This window comes from Phalacrocorax carbo, chromosome 9 (genome assembly GCF_963921805.1).
Source record: "Phalacrocorax carbo chromosome 9, bPhaCar2.1, whole genome shotgun sequence".
In the NCBI taxonomy this organism is placed as follows: Eukaryota; Metazoa; Chordata; class Aves; order Suliformes; family Phalacrocoracidae; genus Phalacrocorax; species Phalacrocorax carbo.
The window spans coordinates 26,643,744-26,660,964 of NC_087521.1; the positions used below are offsets into that span (position 1 = coordinate 26,643,744).

The 17,221-nt window shown below is 38.0% G+C and overlaps 1 protein-coding gene across 4 annotated transcripts in view; it reads left to right on the forward strand.

The window, feature by feature from the left end:
- The window catches only part of TRAF3 (TNF receptor associated factor 3), a 71,382-nt gene that overhangs the window by 12,554 nt on the left and 41,607 nt on the right, over positions 1-17,221 (forward strand). For 2 of the 4 annotated variants that reach the window (XM_064460813.1, XM_064460810.1), the window contains exon 4: positions 3,712-3,850. The exons of 1 other annotated variant lie outside the window; for it this stretch is intronic. The gene's annotated coding sequence lies outside the window, so the exon portion shown is untranslated. The remainder of the gene's footprint in view (positions 1-3,711; positions 3,851-17,221) is intronic. One more of the 4 variants, XM_064460811.1, reaches the window with a different exon arrangement.

Below are 17,221 nucleotides of genomic sequence, written 5' to 3' on the forward strand. Positions count from 1 at the left end.
AACGTTAAAAAAACCAAGGAGCCATGGGTTTGGTTTTTTTTTCCCCCCTTTACTACCACAAGCATAGTAAATTCCAGGGAAGACGTGGGAAGGCCAAATAAAGATGTAGGAATATCTTAATGGCTGTAGTTAGTCACCAGGGCTCAAGCATCAGAGCCTATTGCCAAGTATTACGTACAGTAAGTAAAATAGAAACAAGAGCATTTAGAGAACATTTTGTAGTAATACATGTTTCTATGTGGCCTTATTCCCTGTTACAGCTCCCTGAGCCCATATGATACTTTCCTTAAATTGTTGTTGACTCTTCGTTCTTCTGGTCTCTACTAATTTTCTTGTAAATAGAAATGTTTTTAAGAAACCTTTAATGTTTGCATACAAGTGACTTGTGAGATGCTGTTTCCTTACCGCCTCTGATGAAACCATCTTACATATTCAGATGTTCGCTGCAAGAATAAAGAGACCAGCATATAATGGCTGTAAATTAGCACAGAAGAGTTCAGCTTCCATTGTTATAAGCTAATGTAGGATATTAATTTGTTTTCAATAACTAGGATGAGACTAAGTGGTGTCTGGGTCATTCTTTCTGCAGATACTCAGTGTTCAGTCCTCCTTGTGACAGTGTCACAGCTTTGCTGTGACTGTGGCAGAACTAGTCCAAATTAACTAACTTCGGGAAAGCAGGCAGCATGAGGATTGATATGAGGCTGATGACTTTTCAGGATGTTGTTAACTGATAAAACTGACCTACTACCAATACTGAATGAGGCAGAAGTGCAAAGGGGAGATAGATCTTGGAATGTTACACATTTTAAATCAGTAATACCATTGCCTGTAATTTGCCCAAACTTAACTGTTCCTTAACTGTTAACTTAACTGTTAACTTAATTGTCTAAACACAGGTGGCTGGAGGGTTGTATCCAGTCCATACTCTGACTCGTGAAAAGTTGGACTGGAGGGATAAAGTCTGGGAAGTCAGTATGTCGCTCTTAAGTATTCTTAAACAGTGATACAGGGGGCTTTATCTTCTTATGTTCACAAAAACAGCACTGTAGGAGAGAAGTCTCCATTACAGGAAAAAAAAAGAGTCTTTCAGGTCAGGCGTGTAGTGTTGTTCTGTCTGTCTTCATCCTTTCTTCTTTCCATTTACCACAGGAGTAGATCAGGGGCTGGACTATAGGCTAGAACACAGCTGTCTGTTGCTGCTGCAAGGATTTTTTTTTTGTTTGTTTTTTTTAATCCATCCTTTGCCTCCGGTCTAGTTTTCTGGGTTTTTTGTGTGTGTTTTTTTTTTTTTTCTTAAAAATTTGCATTGTGTGTTTTGTTTTTTGGATTACTGTACTGAGATCCTTCCCTGAACCACATGGTGATACATTGTTAGACAAGAACAACTGAAACCTCTATAGTGTTCTCTTCCTATCTGAATTGTGGAAATTGTTTTCATGGTGTGACCTTAGCTTACAATAGTAGCTCCAAGGGTTCTGATCTCTGTAGGGCCATCTTGCAAAATAGCGGATTAAGCTAGATCCAGTGTGATGTCCAGATGTCTAATGCTCTAGGAAGAGAGCTGTGCTTACTCTTGTGATTTGAATTGTAACAATTGCCTTAGGTGGAAAAACCTAAGGCAGACCACAAAACCAATATTGTTCTGGCTGTGGTTTTTTGATAAGGCATACAGGGAGTGCAGCCTGCAAGTTCATGGAGGGTGAGGAGTGGTATTCAGTGTGTGGATAAAGATGATGAAGTCCATGTCAAGACTGACAAGAAAAGTCAAGTTGCAGGTGAGAAGTGTTTATCTATCCTGGGAAACAGAACGCTGTGCTACTGTTTGCTTTCTGCATGAACCAGCGGGCACCTTCAAGGTCCTCAGGACTTGCTCCCAGCGATTGCTGGTCTTGTTCTGTATGCTCCAGGGGTAGAATTTGGGCCTTCAAATGGATGAGTGCATCACCAGAGAACAGAAACATGCTCTTTGTCTTCTGTTTTGCAAGGTTTTTTTTCCCCCTCCTTTCTCCATAATTACAAGTTTTCTGTTGTGCAGTGGAGACAGCCCCCTTAACTAGGTTTCAATTTAAAAAGGAGCGTATGGTAATTGGAGTCAAAAGGCCTTTTTTCATTCAGTCTTCTGTTATTAACTAAGATAAAACTCGCGTAATCACAAATGTGGCTTTTGCTGGCAAATACATAGGTAAATTCTCTGTGAGAAGAAAAGTGAGATAGGATGTCTTAATGTACTATGGGGCAGAAAGAATGTTTCAGTAGGACAGAACACTTTATAAAGAATTTGCATCACTGAAAGTAAAATAAAAAAATAAGGACCACAGAAACACTTGTTCATATGGAGCCCTAACACCAGGGGTTGGCAGAAGATGATTAATTTAACTCTCTGAATTTGGGCTTCTAAATTTCCTCCCCTGCCCTGAATGCTTTGTGGCCTGTTAGCAAAGTTGTGTTACACTGTCATGGTAACAGAGCTGTACTTCTTCAGTACTAAAACAAATGTGGTCTTTGTGCTTTTGAGACTTTACCTAGTAGGGTTTAGTTTATGATCAGTTTTGCAATTTAAAGTCTGTTTTAGAGCTTGAATCCTAATACTTGTGCATTTATGATCCACAACATTAATTGAAAATATTTTTCAATTTCAAACTTCCAAAAAGTTGTGTAGTTAGAAAAAGTAGTCTTATCTATCATTAAAAAAATTTTCAAAGCAGCAACTAAAAGATAATCGAACAATCTGTATTTTTAAACTGATCATTTTTAGCAGCATAAGGGGGATAATATTTGAGCTGTGAGATGTTTTGAGTGTACTCTCTGACTTTAAATATAATCCTTAAGCTGTTATCAGCCCTCTGAAAACTGAGGAAAGATTCCTTCATCCAAGCTACTTGGTTTGAGTGAACTGGATTTTATAGTATAGTTGTGCTACAGCATATTTTCACTGCTAAAGGAAGGAAAGAACACCTATCAGTTCAGTATTGGCTGACTGTAGGGATTCTTGGCTCTCTTGTTAGCTTTTATTTCACAGTAAAGTGAAAATGGAAGAAGTAAGATGGTATCATGCTTTCTTGTAAATCCATTCCAACTGTTTCACTAGTACTAATTTTCTATAAGAATAAAACTGGTAGCTTAAACTACACCAGTTCTCAGTATCACAGTCCAGAAATGGCAACGATGTGCTAGCCAATGTGTTTTAATACCGTTTGGTGGTAGTATTAAAACTACCTGTGTTTTCAATGTTCGTATTTCCTTTCATATCAGAGTGTCAATCTTTCCTATGCTGAATAGGTTGAAGTACAGTAGCTAGTAAAATTAAACCTCTGTTGTGAAATGGAGCATGCATCTCGGATAGTTTCTTTTCTTGGTTTTGGTTTAGGTTAACAGAAGTATCTTTACATCTGCAGTTTCTGGAAACTTAAGAACACTGTGAACCTCTGGCCAATAAAAATTTTCCCATTATGTAAAACATTCTTGCAGATTAACTTGACTCACTTAGTGGTGGCAGTGGTGACTTCCTCCATGAAGTAAATAGACTTTTGCACTGAATTTTCTAGAGAACTAATAAATCTCAGTGCAGCTTTTGGATTTGCTATAGTTTGTTATGGTTTCTTGCAATCTTAACCTACTATTTCTCTTCTCTGCCTTCAGGCTTGTGAGAATTGTTTCTGTAATTTAATAGGAGATGCTTGAAACCGACTTTACTTGTTTGTTTCCCAGCAGGAAAGCCTGAGTGCTTAGACTTTAACTGAATCAAGACCAGCTCAGCAGTGGGAGACAATATATTAATCCATTGGAAGCACAGACTGAGTCTTGTGTGTCACTGTGTTTTGTGTTATGAATTTTTTCATGTAAACAGGTAGGTAGCAACAATTCTTCTGCTGTATATATTTTTGTGATATGTACATTTAGAAACTTCATGACAGTTGTGTGAGTTGGGGTTTTTTGTTGGTGGGGTGGTTTTTTTTGGTAGAAGTAGTATCTGTATCATTGCATGAAAATGTAAAGTACCTTGTTCTCCTTTGTGTTTTCACATCTTTAAGTTGATGGTATTAATTTTACAAATCATCTTCAGTGCCTGGACTTGCTTTAGTTATGAATGAGGGTGATACCTCAAAAGTCAAACAAGTTTCACTCTTATTCCTGTAAGTAAACCCTCTCCTAGCCTTGCTCTTTCTTGTCTGTTTTCTGCGCAATCAGAATGGACTTTTTAGCAAGTTCTTCTGCAGTCTTTGCCTGATGGAATAAAGTTGCCTGATAGCATATGTGGGCTTGTTTATTTATAAATTTTTGGTTTATTTTACCACTCCTTCTGTATTTGCAAGGAAGGTAAGCAAGTTATCACTTCCATTTGACCTCAACATAGAAAATTCCGCAGTCCTTCAGGTAGCGATAGGGGTTGTGTCTTTGGAGAGTAGCAGCAGGTGATGCTCTGGGACCACTCTGTGGCCTATTCCTCAAAGCAGGTGCAGCTTCATAAAGCTGTGAAGTAGAGAGGCTCTTTCAAAATCTTGTGCGGAAAAGGGGTAAAAATAAGCTTTTTGCTACAATAACACTAGACAGTATGTTAAGCGCAACGACTAAGAACTCCTTGTAAGTAACAAATTATGTGAATTAATGATGTTGTTTATACACAGAAGTTCATGTTCTTGTCACAATAGGTTTTGCAGGTTCCTGGAACAGTATAATGGGTCCTTTCTAGGTTGTGATCTAGACATAGTACCTGAAGGGTGCAGGAGGAGGAAATAGTCTGCTGGAATGATTAGATACTATCTTGGCCTTTCCTCTTTCTGTCTTACCCTCCCACCAAGAATACATGGGACCCTGAATAATTTATGAAGCAGACTTGCTATCTTCCTGCAAGATTTTCTTCTTTGGCCCCATCTTCTAACTTAGAGCTAGGTGGGTTTTTTTGTTTGTCTGTTTTTGGTTTTGTTGATGGTATGGGTTTGTTTTGTGTGTGGTGTTTTGTTTTTTTTTTTTTTCCCCTAAGAAATGCTGTGTGCACCCTTGATAGTGTCTGGATCCCATCCAGAAAGCAGCTAGGCTGCACATGGCTGTCTTCAAGCCATTCTCAGTGTCCTGAGGCAAAACAGGTTAAAAAGTGTCATCAAGGTGCTAGTTTTAGACGAATTGGAGAAACTGAAAAACATTTAAAGATCTTATTTTACCGTTTATATTCTGCTTTTAGGGGAAAGGGATATTTTTGGTCCTCCTTCCACCCAACTTTACCAAGGTATAATTATGTTTTTGTGTTCCTTATTTCTAGTTATTTTTTCACTTTTGGCAGTTCCCAGCTTAAGACTGAAGTCCTATTGCATAAGGTAATACATATACAAGTATGTGAAGAGATGGGAACTTGGTAGGTGTCCAGGTAAAATCAGAGAAAGGAGGCATTGTATCTGTTCCTCAACAAAGGAGACTAGAAAGGTACAAAAGTGCTGTAAATCATACAGAAAGTTTTTGAGAGATCTTCTGATTTTTTCCTGTTTCAAAGCCAACAGGCCTTTCCCCTTCTCAAATTCATTATCAAATTTTTAAAATGTACGTGATGTTTGGTGTACAAACCAGTGAAGAGGTTTGAAACTGAAGATGACCTTTAGTGTTAAATAAATTATTTTTAGTAGAGACCAGGTTAAAATAAAACTAACCAAAACTTTGGGAGCCTAAACTGGGTATATGTTGTCCATTACAGGAATTTAAATTTTAACTAAGCCATGTTAGAAAAGGAAAAAAAATTGATTGCTCTTTTAGTGCAAGGAAACTCAGGAGCCCCTGTGAAGTGTAAGCAAAGGACTTGTGCACTGCTGTGAGAAATTAATCTTTCTCCCATCTGTGGGTGATGGAGTGGGGAGTAGGTAGGTTCATTATATCTGTGAGTCTGTGCCTGTGTTGCCAATTACCGTTTCTTTAAAAGGCCAACATAAACCTTGCTGAAACATGCCACTAAAAACAACCAATCTTTTCACTGCTGTGAGCCAAAACCCAAAAGGATGTATCTACTTCCAAACTTTCCCATTTCCTTTCTGCTTATCCCATATAACATGTCCTGAATGCTGGCTACTGCCACTTCTCCTGGGGGGCTGCAGCAGAAGGCAGGGAGGTGCTGAAGAGCTGCTGGAGGTTTCTGAGCTTTCCATGTCATTGTCAGCATGCGTTCAGCCCTGCCTAATGTTCCAGTAAGGCCAAACCAGAAAAGACTGGGCAGGATTCTCCCCCAGGGAGGACATGGATCCCAAGGAATAATGGGTTGCTGATGGTAGGCAGCTGGGCTGCTATGGACTAAAAGATCTGGCCTTGAGCCTTGCTCTGCAGGATGCAGAGGGAAGGAGGGGTGGAAAGCAGTGATGAGCCTATTGTTGCAAATAAGCCAACAACTGGCTGATTGACATTGAGCACTTCTTGTTGCTCTGTTTGCTCTTAGATGCAGCTGGGGAGATTGAAGGAGGGAGGGGGGGAGGAAAAACAAAAGCTAACCCAAGTATAAATTAGACTTCTAGTGTCCAAAGAGGCAATGGGCATAAATTAAAAACCCATAACGTTCCATCTGAATACAAGAAAAATTTTTGACTACTGGGGTGCTCAAACACTGCAACAGGATGCCTTGAGTGGTAGCAGACTCCCTCTCTGTGCCGATACTCAGAACCAGATGGGACACTGTTCCGGGCAGCTGGCTCTAGCTGACCCTGCTTGAGCAGAGGAGGTTGGACTAGATGAGCTCCTGAACTCCCTTCCAGCCTCAATCCTTCTGTGAAAGCTTCTTAATATTCAGATGTATTCTTTAGCTGCAGTTGTGGAACACTTGGGAAATAATTACAAATGCCCCTGCTGAGTAATCACGGCAGTTTTAATTGTATAGGAGAGCATCCAAGTGTTAAAATAGTTAATTGACTAAACTCCCTGATTTAAGCAGCAAAAGCAAAAAAACTACACCAGCAAACCCCACACCCAAAACCCAGAAAACTCCAAAACACCCCAAGCTTTAGAAGACTTTTTTTTTCCTTCAGTTTATTAACCCCTTAAAATATTAGTGGTTATGAGAATAGGAGGTAACTTTAATATAACTTACAAACAATGAAGGCACTGAGTATAAAAAACAAATAAAAATTTTTTTTAAAAATAGTTTATCTCGCTTCCCCCCCAGTTCCCTCTAGTTTTGCCACAAGGTAAAATCTCCAAATTATCCTATGAAAAATGAAGGAAAAGAAAGGCGGGAACATGGGAGGAGGAACTGCAGAGAATCCTAAGAAATCCCACCAAGCTCTGCAGTTTATTCCTTTCAGTTCACAACAAATAAGACATGAGATGATTTGAACGGACCTTTCTGTAACCGTGTTTCTTTCCCGGGCTCTTTCAGTCCTGTTTGCATTTTGCGTAGCCCTCAGAAAGACTGCAGTGCAGTAATTGGCAAGGAGGGAATTACTAGGAGGGAAAATCAAGCTGTGGTGGTTCCTCTTGCAGTGTTTTGCTGCTGAGATCTGCATTTTGGAGCAGGGGGAAATAAGCGGTTGCCTTCAGGTTTCCAATTCAGACATCTGACTGCTTGGAAAAGAGATGTGGATAAGTTTTCATTAAGTGTCCCTAATGTGTACATGACATGCCAGACAGCCACTAAGTTTATTAATGCAGTGGTTTGTTTTTCTTCTTTATATGAAACACTTGCAGTTTCTGCCTAATACTTTGTTTTTAATCCTCTATGCTCAGACAGTGGAGAATAAGGTAAGGTACCTTTTGTTGCCTGACATATAAAGGATAACAGAATTTCTGCATGTTGTAGCATGCAACGATAACTGTGTTCTGTTGGAAAGTAAAAATTTTTATTATCTTTTTTATTGCTTGTAACTCACTGAAATTCATGATAATTCAGGGGATTTATTACCTAATATATTAAAGTTGACAAACAGTTGTTAGTACTTCATATGTATTAAAATATTTTTTTGAGTCAGTTTTTGCTTTGGTTATCGAATATAGTAAGGAATTTTTTTCAAGAACAGTGTTCTGGGAATGTTCATCTTTTTATGTCGATCTTAGGAGCTAAAAACCCAGTCCTTTCTATGTTTTGTCTGTGTCTTCAGATGGTTTTTTAATGCCAGAATTTTAAGGGTATAGCACTGTCATAATCTGCTGTTCAGCTGTGGAGTGCACTCATTCAGTAAGAATGAAACCTGGGAGGCACCTGAATTCTCTGTGTATCAGAAGGGGTTGGGAGAGAAAGGAGAGGCTGGAAGTGAGAAACTCCCTGCGCTAAATTCAGCTTTATAGCTAAGAATATGAATGGACAGTGACCAGGGCAGTCATAATTGGTGTCTAAACTCAGGATGGGAGCTTAACAGAGCTTTACAACTTAAATTTCTTGCTGAGTTACTAAGGAAATGTTTAGTGCAGAAATTCGTACTTCATTCGTGACATCTGTAAGAATTATGGGCTGATTTGCAATTTATATACTGTTTTGGTGGGGAAGGTGTTGTACAGTTGCAGATCTTTTAATTTAAGTAGGAGTTTATTCCGGTAGTTTTCTACAAAGCTCAGTGCTTGGCTATTTTTCCAGTTACTTTGTTTCTAGAATGAGCCAGATTGGGTTTTCCTTGGTGGGTGGGTTTTTTTTTTTGCCAGAGTCTGTAACCACTCATTAGCCTGGTACTTAACATGATTCTGGTCCAAAGTAGCATGGCGGTTGCTTTGTTTGTAGCAGTAGCCTTTCCTTTCCATCCCCTGAGGACCAAAGGTGAATTGTAGCATGTGACAATGGTCAAAAATTCAGAAAGCCACAAAAAAGACTCATCTATAGCTGTGGAAGTTTGTTGTGTTTCTTCTCCTGGTGAGATAAATGTTATCTTGGTCTTGTGTTATAAAGTCACTTACTTTAGACACGGTAATGGGAATGAGAGCCCAGCATATTTAGTGGCCCGTATGCAGTTCTGTGACTGTCTGAACTTCCATAACCAGCTCTGTATAACTGCTGAGGCTGATCCATCTTCGCAGCATTCTGTGCAGGATGACAGCTGGGAACACGCTGCCAAGGTGGGCCCTTGGTGCCAGTCTGCTTAGTGTCATCTGGGAACATCGCTGCTCTGGCACTACGGAATAGCTGCTCAGATTTGTCAGAGTTCACTGGCACTGTTGGACTCTGTGGTAGGTGGATGTAAACTTCGTTGACAAGATTTGAGAAACTAAAATTCTTGCAAAAATGTGATTTGACGGTATATATTGTAAATGGTCAGGTGATGTTACTGCAACGTGGTCACAAAATGTTGTCCTTGAAGTGTAAGTATGAGAGAGACCGTGGGGTCTTCAGATTTAGTGTACTGGTGGCCTGGGCACTGTTGTAGCATTTGTTGCATCTAAACTTTGCTATCAGCATTTAGGAATGCGTATAGATAGAGATTGATGGAGATTTGTATTAATTGTGCTTTCAGAATCTTTTCTCTGTGCCTGTAAAAACTCCAGGATCAAACAAGCTTCCCCAAACCAGGTTGCTTTCTTCTAATGATCTGTTTGAATATTGTCAAAGGGTGTAGGTTGGTTTTGGTTGTGTGTGTGTTTGGTTTGGGTTGTTTTGTTGTTGTTTTTTTTTTAAGAAACACCCTGCAGAGCAATTAGTTGCTTTCCCAGAATTGGGCTGATGTTTCCAAATGGAATTTAACAAACTGTTACAAAGAAAATGGTACTACTCTGAAGATTTTGTACAGTCTTTAATGACACACTATATATCTGGGTGAGCAGTTTGTATGTGTGTGAAGGCAGGAAAAACTAGCTGTAATTTTTACTTTGTGCATCTCCTCCTATAATGCTGTTTTGTGGAGAGCTCTTTGTGAACAATAGTGGACGAGAGGAAAACAATGGTTTGAAAATGATATGTTGGTAGGTTACATCAAATGTTATTTATGTTATTTTTTAAAAATTTATCATTAAAAATTAGTATGATACTTCTTCAGTTTCATTAGACTAACTTTACAGATGCTGAGAAGCCTGTTATGTTACCTTCATTCAAAAACCCTGTAACTTCAACTTCTCTTTCTTTAGGGCAGAGAAGGAAACTGGGCGGACTATAGCAAAGGTTCCCTTATTGGCAAGAGTAAAGAGAACCCCAACAGAGCATTGAGAAAGCCTATTCTCTTCTCAAGCAGTTGGTCAAATGAGATTCAAATAAAACAAAGGAAATGTAAACAGAGTCTTCCAAAATGGGGGGGGGAGGAGGGGTGTTAGTGTATAGAAAAGAAGTATACAAATTTTATCAAGAAAAATGTTGCACGAACTTTGGAAAGTTTTGGTTGGGTATTGTGGGGTTTTTTTCTTATCTCTTTTTTATTTTAAACTAACCAGTCCCCTTTTAATATTGTAATCCCTTCAGTTGTCTCTCAAGAAGAATCATTATGTTGAAAGAATATAATTTCCAGACTGATACAGAGTTTACCTGGTAGCAGATAGTTAGTGAAGAGGTTAGAAGAGGCAGTGAGTAAGGGCAAAGGTTGGGCTGGGAAGAAGGTAAGAACTATCAAGGATTTCAACATTTATGCTCTTCTTACAGCAGCTGTGATACTGATGAGGTATTTAAATAGAAAAGGGTTTTGTAACCTGTTCTTAAGGTAAACCTGTTATAAAGAGTAGATTCTAAGAAAATACATACACTTTATGGAATCATGTTACTTCTAGTTTGGAGACTCACCTTCTAATGCTTGTAATTTGACTTGAAATTATATTCACATCTATGTCAAATTCGTTGGTGGCACTGCCACTACTTTATGTGGCTGTGATATGGTAAATTTCTTTCTTGTTCTTTTTGTTTTGGCTGCTGGAAAAAAATCTCACCTTTGTCAAGCATGAAAATTCTGATAAAGTTGGATAAACTTTGAAGGAGAAATATTGGCATATTAGAAATATTGGAATTCTAGATTGATCTACATTCTTTCCCAGGGTTTTGGGTTTTTTTTGCCTTTTATTTGAGTGGATGACTGAACTGGACTGTACTCAGTCCAAAATTTATGACCTTGCTAGCTAATGGTTAGGAGACTACATTTATTAAGGAATTTGTGATTTTTTTATATATTTTTTTTTTCCTCCTAAAGCATGAGTATTTGGATAGAGGAGAATATTTCACCTGAGGGGTCTTTTTACTGCATTGAAGTAGGTGGTAGGATCCATGTGGAGTATTTTTCTACTTGCCTGCCACCTCAAACTTTGCTGGAAATCTTCCCTTTTTTGCCTTAGATTTTATTTTAATTCAGCATGTGGTCATACACATACATTCTCTTTACATCAGAAATGTAATACAACTTTTTGTGAGATGAGCATTCATTTTGATGACTTTGGTCTGAATTTTCATGTAGAACACTTAGTTTCTGTTGCACTGCTGCTATGATGAAAGATAGATGCCAGGAAAATATATTGCAAAAATCTGCGTTGTGGATTTTTATGTTGTGCTTCAAGGTAGAACTTGAATGTGGTAGTGGAGGGCTTGATTGAAACTACTGCTCAAAACTCTGCAGGTAGAGAGAAAAAGGGAACTATATAAAGGATAGTATGAGAGTACAGAAAGTTTGTATTAATAGAGATGAGCTCTTACTTACGTGTTGTATTCAGTTTAGGCCACTTCAAAAAATAAAAAAACCCAAACCTCTGGAGATGGTAAAAAAAATGGGTGATGATATATCATTAAAGATTTAAAGTTTTCATATGGGAAGAAAGAAAATTGGGATTGTCCTCATTCAGCTGAACTTAGATACTGTGGATTTGCGTAAACTACAGCTGTTGGTGTACCTCTGTCCTCTGTAAGCACACTAATGAAATCCCTTACTTAGTGAGACAGAGAAGCCATTTGGATTGATAACAAAATGTATCCTTGTCCCAAAATGGGATAACCTTCATTTATATTTACTTGCCAATGGCTATGCTGGTGATAGCAGTGATTAGGAAAACTCTGGTGTAGTTAATGCCCAGGAGAATAAATTACTAAAACTATATAAAGAAAAAAAACCAGTGTGAGTTTGCGTATAGCTGGTTTTGAAATTGCTATTTTTTTTCCCCCTGAATAGCTGTCTTGAAAAGTGGAAGATTAAGAAAAAAACCAACCCAAACAAAAAAAAAACCCCAAACAAAAAACCAAATAAAAAAGGGAAAACAAATTTCTGACGTGGAATGATTAAAGTACGAAACTTGCTGATCTGAGATAACAGTAGGAATTTTCTTCTCTTGGCCTCAGAATATTTGCTTTCAGGGTTAGCAGAGTTATAGAGGAAACAGAAGGGAAAAATAAATTTTAAAGGTAACTCCAAAGCATCTCACTGTTGTATGTTGCTAGAAAACTTTCAACTCTGCTGAAAACTAATACTCCTATTACGTAGGCTTGAATGAAATTATGACAGGATGTCAGTCTGTGCTGTAGGCTATGAGCCAATCACTAGTGTGTTGTAGAAGCTGTTAAATGATAGAAAAGAATCCCAGGAACTGGATTGTGCCTGGCTTCATGGATGCATGTTGTGGGATTTTTGATGTGTTTTGGGACTTCATGCTGTATTGTAGGAAGTGCATTTGTATATGTTCTTAATGGGATTCAACTTGACACTTCTTTGAGCTCCTCTAAAGGCAGCAGTACAAGAGCTTTCAGAACAATGTGAAGCAGTTAGAAGAAAGCATTCTTCACAGAAGGCTTTATAAGGTTACTGTTGTAGCTCTGCTTATGTACAGAGATGAGGGTACCTTGACCTCTCTAGCTGTTTGCCTATAGTATTATACCTAGTGCTTTCACATCCTGAAACTGCTTTATATAGATCATAAAGCATTGCACTGCAGTTTAATTGGAAATTTTTATGGGCTGGGGAGGAGAGGACAGCTTATTCTTTTAAGACTAAGAAGGGCAGACATTTGCTCCAATTGGAAGTTATTCTTTGCATTCTGCATATCTAGACTGTGCCTACATGGATCGTTATAATGCAACAAGTTCTTTCCTTTCTTACACTGCTGGGAAACATATTTTGTGACTCTAAATCTGCAGTTACAAAAACCCAGCTTCTTCCATGAACACCTTTTTATAAAGGTAAAAAGTGCTTTAGGTAGGAGTGAATGTGAAATTCTGATTCTGAATATTCCGACAAGTCTGAATTAAGGGTCAAAGACTTTTTCCAAACCTTGTTTTTTTTGCTCCTGAAAACTCAATTTCAGTAATACATTTTAACTAGAGATGTAGAAACTGGAATGTGCTTTAGGATAACTAGAAATACTAGCACAGGTGTTTTGGTTTTTTTTTTTTAGATTATTTTATTTTTCTGTGTGGTGGTTTTTTTTTTTTTCTGCCAGGTTCCATTTACAAATGTGCTCCAGTTGGGTGTTTTTTTCCTCTAATAGAAAAATCTTAACACCACCTCCTTCCCCTCACCCCCATCCCTGGCTTTTCAAGATATTGGTCATAGAAAATACAACATAAACAGTGAAGTATACAGTACAAACACTGAAGTTAAACCTGCCATCACTTCATTAAACGAGTGGACAATGTTTTTTACTTCCTCCAAATTCTGATAAATAATAAAATACAGCCAGATGGTAAGCGAGTTGCCCTTATGCCCTCTTTTCCTTTTTGTTCCTGAATAAGAAGCAATGATTTTTAGACAAAGCTGAAGATGTCATCTGGAATGGTGGAAAAATTCACTTAAGAATAGTGAGGGGTTGAGATTTGTTCATTAATGTATGTCTTCCAGGCAGTTTAATGTTAAATAAAATATTCTGATGATGTCGCTTGCTGTTCTTAGTTTCTAGATTTTGATAGGGCAGTATGAAGAAGTAATTCTTGCTTATCTGTGTTGATACTATGCAGTGGTCAACTGGATAAAATGAGAGTGGGAAATGTTTTCTGTGGGTGAGTTAGCCTCCATAGAAGGCAGGATAGATGATGTCAGTTGTGAGTTTTTTGGTTGTTGTTTTGGGGTTTGGGTTTTTTGTTTGTTTGTTTTTTTGAGCTTTGGATGTAGACTGAGAAAACTTACTTTGGGTAGAGTGGAAAGGATTTCTCATGGAAGTGAGATACTGTGATCTCGGTTCTCTGGGATAACCGTTTCTAGTTCCACAGGACTTCATTTCAGCATTTTGAATTCAAAAAGTGCAGAGCCATACTTGAAGTTGCATTCTATTTCATTTACCAGCTTCCTCTATACTCTGATGTGTTCAGAATTTTCTGGGAGGATTGTTAAACATGAGCTGCACTTTAAAATCAGATGAACTGATATTTTTGGGATTCTTGAAAAAGCAGTTTTCCTGTAATTATTTATAATAAGCCTTTTGAAGTGCTTTGTGGTGGGCTTTTTTTTTAATTATTATTCGCTGGTCTCTGACACCTTTGCCTTCAGATACTTTCTTCTAATAATTGCAGAAGATGAGGTAAAGAATTTTAAGACAGGTAGTACCTCTTCTTAGACTTCAAGGCTGGATTCATTAAGAGTCAGCACAGATGCACTCTGCCAGAAATTGGCAATGCAGAAAGTATTCTTCATGTGCTTGCCAGTCAGCAGAGTAGATAGATAGAATGTGATTTGAAGAATATCTGTTGGCTATTCCGCTAGACTTTTGAAATTTCACTAGTTTTGAAACTGAGGATCTTTTTGATTAACAGAGTGGAAAAGAACGGTGTACACTGATAAGTCTTGATTTAATAAAAAAAAAGACTGACTATAAAAGACAACAAGATTTTTCGGTTCCTACTTGGTGATTTCAGAGATAAAGAGACTTTGGTGTCTTAGGTTGATATAATTTAAAAGCATGTTGTTTCTGATAAATCATGCAGAAGATTTTCCTTGAAGGCACACCTTGGGAGGGAAAGGGGACTTCTTCAGGTCATTACAGAATGAGATGTCGTTTTCTAGGCCTATATAGTTTAGCGAAAATGATTTGGACATGCCATCTGCCTTAATCCTTGTTGATCTTTGTTAGGATTTGTCATGGGTAGTTTAAATTTACTGTTTCCTGGTCATAGCAGGCATAAGTGGGAAACATAGTGAGTGACTTCTCTTTTGGTTGTACGTGATTTGACATTACCACTCGTAACGTGAACCAATGACTTTGATGCTGTGTGACAAAAGTAAAGGGAATGTTAGGCTTGCTGTAAAATGAGAAGTGAAGGAAATCTGGACTGATGGAAATAGCTTTCCATAAAAAACAGAGTATTCAGCATGCAAGTATAAACTGGTTTTGCTAGTTCTCTCTTCAAAGCATGTATAAAACAATTTTGTAAAAGGAAACTACCTTCAACTTGAAATACTGTGATTATCATGGCATTTCGCAGAGTATTTGATCTGAATAACTTTTCTTCTGTGGTAGATTAGAACTTTTCCTTTGTAAACAGAGCCAGAAGTTACCAAAAAAAAAAACCAAAACCCCAAACAAAAACAACAAACTCACCTCCAAAAACCCCACAGTGTTGATCCACATCCTCCACGTGGGGCTGGCATACATATATCAGTCATGGACTTCCCCTGAACAGCAGAGGAAGAGATTAAAGTACACTTTGTCCTATCATCATCTGACCGTCTTTTGATCTTTCCTGTTCTTTAAATGCTTCTACTAAAAGAAGCTGGATCCCAGCTGGGGGTTAATTTGATAGGTGAAATGCAATAACCTTGTATGTTTTCTCTTTTCTCTCCTGCACCCAACAAGAACCCAAATTGGAATTCAAAATGCAGAAGAAAGAACACAGGGCGAGCTTGGACTGCCTGTCTCTTATCTGTTGTCTTGTGACCCAGGCTTTCAAAGCTTAAGAGGCCTTTTGATTTCTAAAAGAGGCTTTTGATTTCTTGCACTTCAAATTACTTTATACTGTGTTTTGATAGCCCACTGAGGTTATGAAGTAATTACTGAGAGCTGTAGATAGCAAGTGTAAGTCAAAATACAAACACTTTGTTTTTACTACTGCCTCAGGCTGATTCTTAAAGCCGTTTTGCTAGCCCATATGTCATGATTCAAAAGAATGCTGTTAACTTTCAAAAAAGTAATAGTTGAACATAGTGTCAGGTAAAAATCAGCTTTCCTAAATTGCTCTGAATTACTTTTCGGTTGTCTTTTTTTAGTAGTTCAAATTAAAGCCCTCTTAAAGTGTTTATTCTCATCAGTGCAGTGTATGTTAGCCTGAAAGTTAATTCTATTCAATGTGTTATTGGGTAGTTATTAAAACTGTCAGTCCCTGGGCTCTTGGATACTCCAAAAGAGATGAATACTACATAATTATTTATAAATATTCCCATTCTTATCTCTTAAAACTGATGTAATTACTTTGTACATCTGTCCAATGCTATCTTTTCTGTTTAAAATCCAGAAATTTGTTACGCACAGGAGGGAGTACATATCAGAACTGTTTCCATGAAAGCATAGTCTCACAGGCTTGCTAAATTGAGTTCCCTGTACTGGGATGCTGGTTTAATCCTGTAAGACACTTCACATGGATGTGTGGACTCATTCTTGAAAGAAATAGAGCCAAGGAAAGTGATAAAAAATTAAAAGAATAAAACAATGTGAAACTTAGTTTACCGTTCATTTTCTGCTATTCAGTCATCTTGCAAGCTAGAACATAGGAAGTACACAATGTTTGTGATTCAGGTGACATGCATGGTTGTTCTTTTGCAAGAATATCAAGATACCATTTTTCGTTATACTTCTGATTTTCTAGTTCAGATAGGAAAAGAAGGAATAGCCTGTACCATCCAAACCAAAAGTAGTTTTGCTATTTGTTCTATAATTTTTACAGAATAGAGACTTTAAAGGTTATGGTGAAATCTGGTTTAGCTGCTTGAGAACATAGAGGTTCATGTATTGGGACAGGCCTTTTTTCTACATAAGAATATCACACCATAATTGCTATAACAAAAACTCACAGAGGAGTGTTAAGCACTGGAACAAGTTGCTTGGAGAGGTTGTGGTATCATCATCCTTGGAGCTTTTGAAAACTGAGCCTTGGACAACCTGATCTAGCTTTGAAGCTGGCCTTGCTCTGGACAGGAAGTTGGGCTAGGTAACCTCCAGAGGTGTCTTCCAACCCGAGCATCTCTGGGATACTGTGCTCATAAGTGACTGTGAAGAGATCGCAGATGGCAGAAGCTTCTTGTGCAGAGAATACTCAGTGCCTTCTGTGTGCTTTCAAATGCTTCTGTCCTACCTGTTTATATCCAAGTAGTGGTTTTTACTACTGATCTTCATGTCTTCTATTACACGTATGATCTCATGATTTTCTTTACAGTTGGTTTGGATTAGTTTA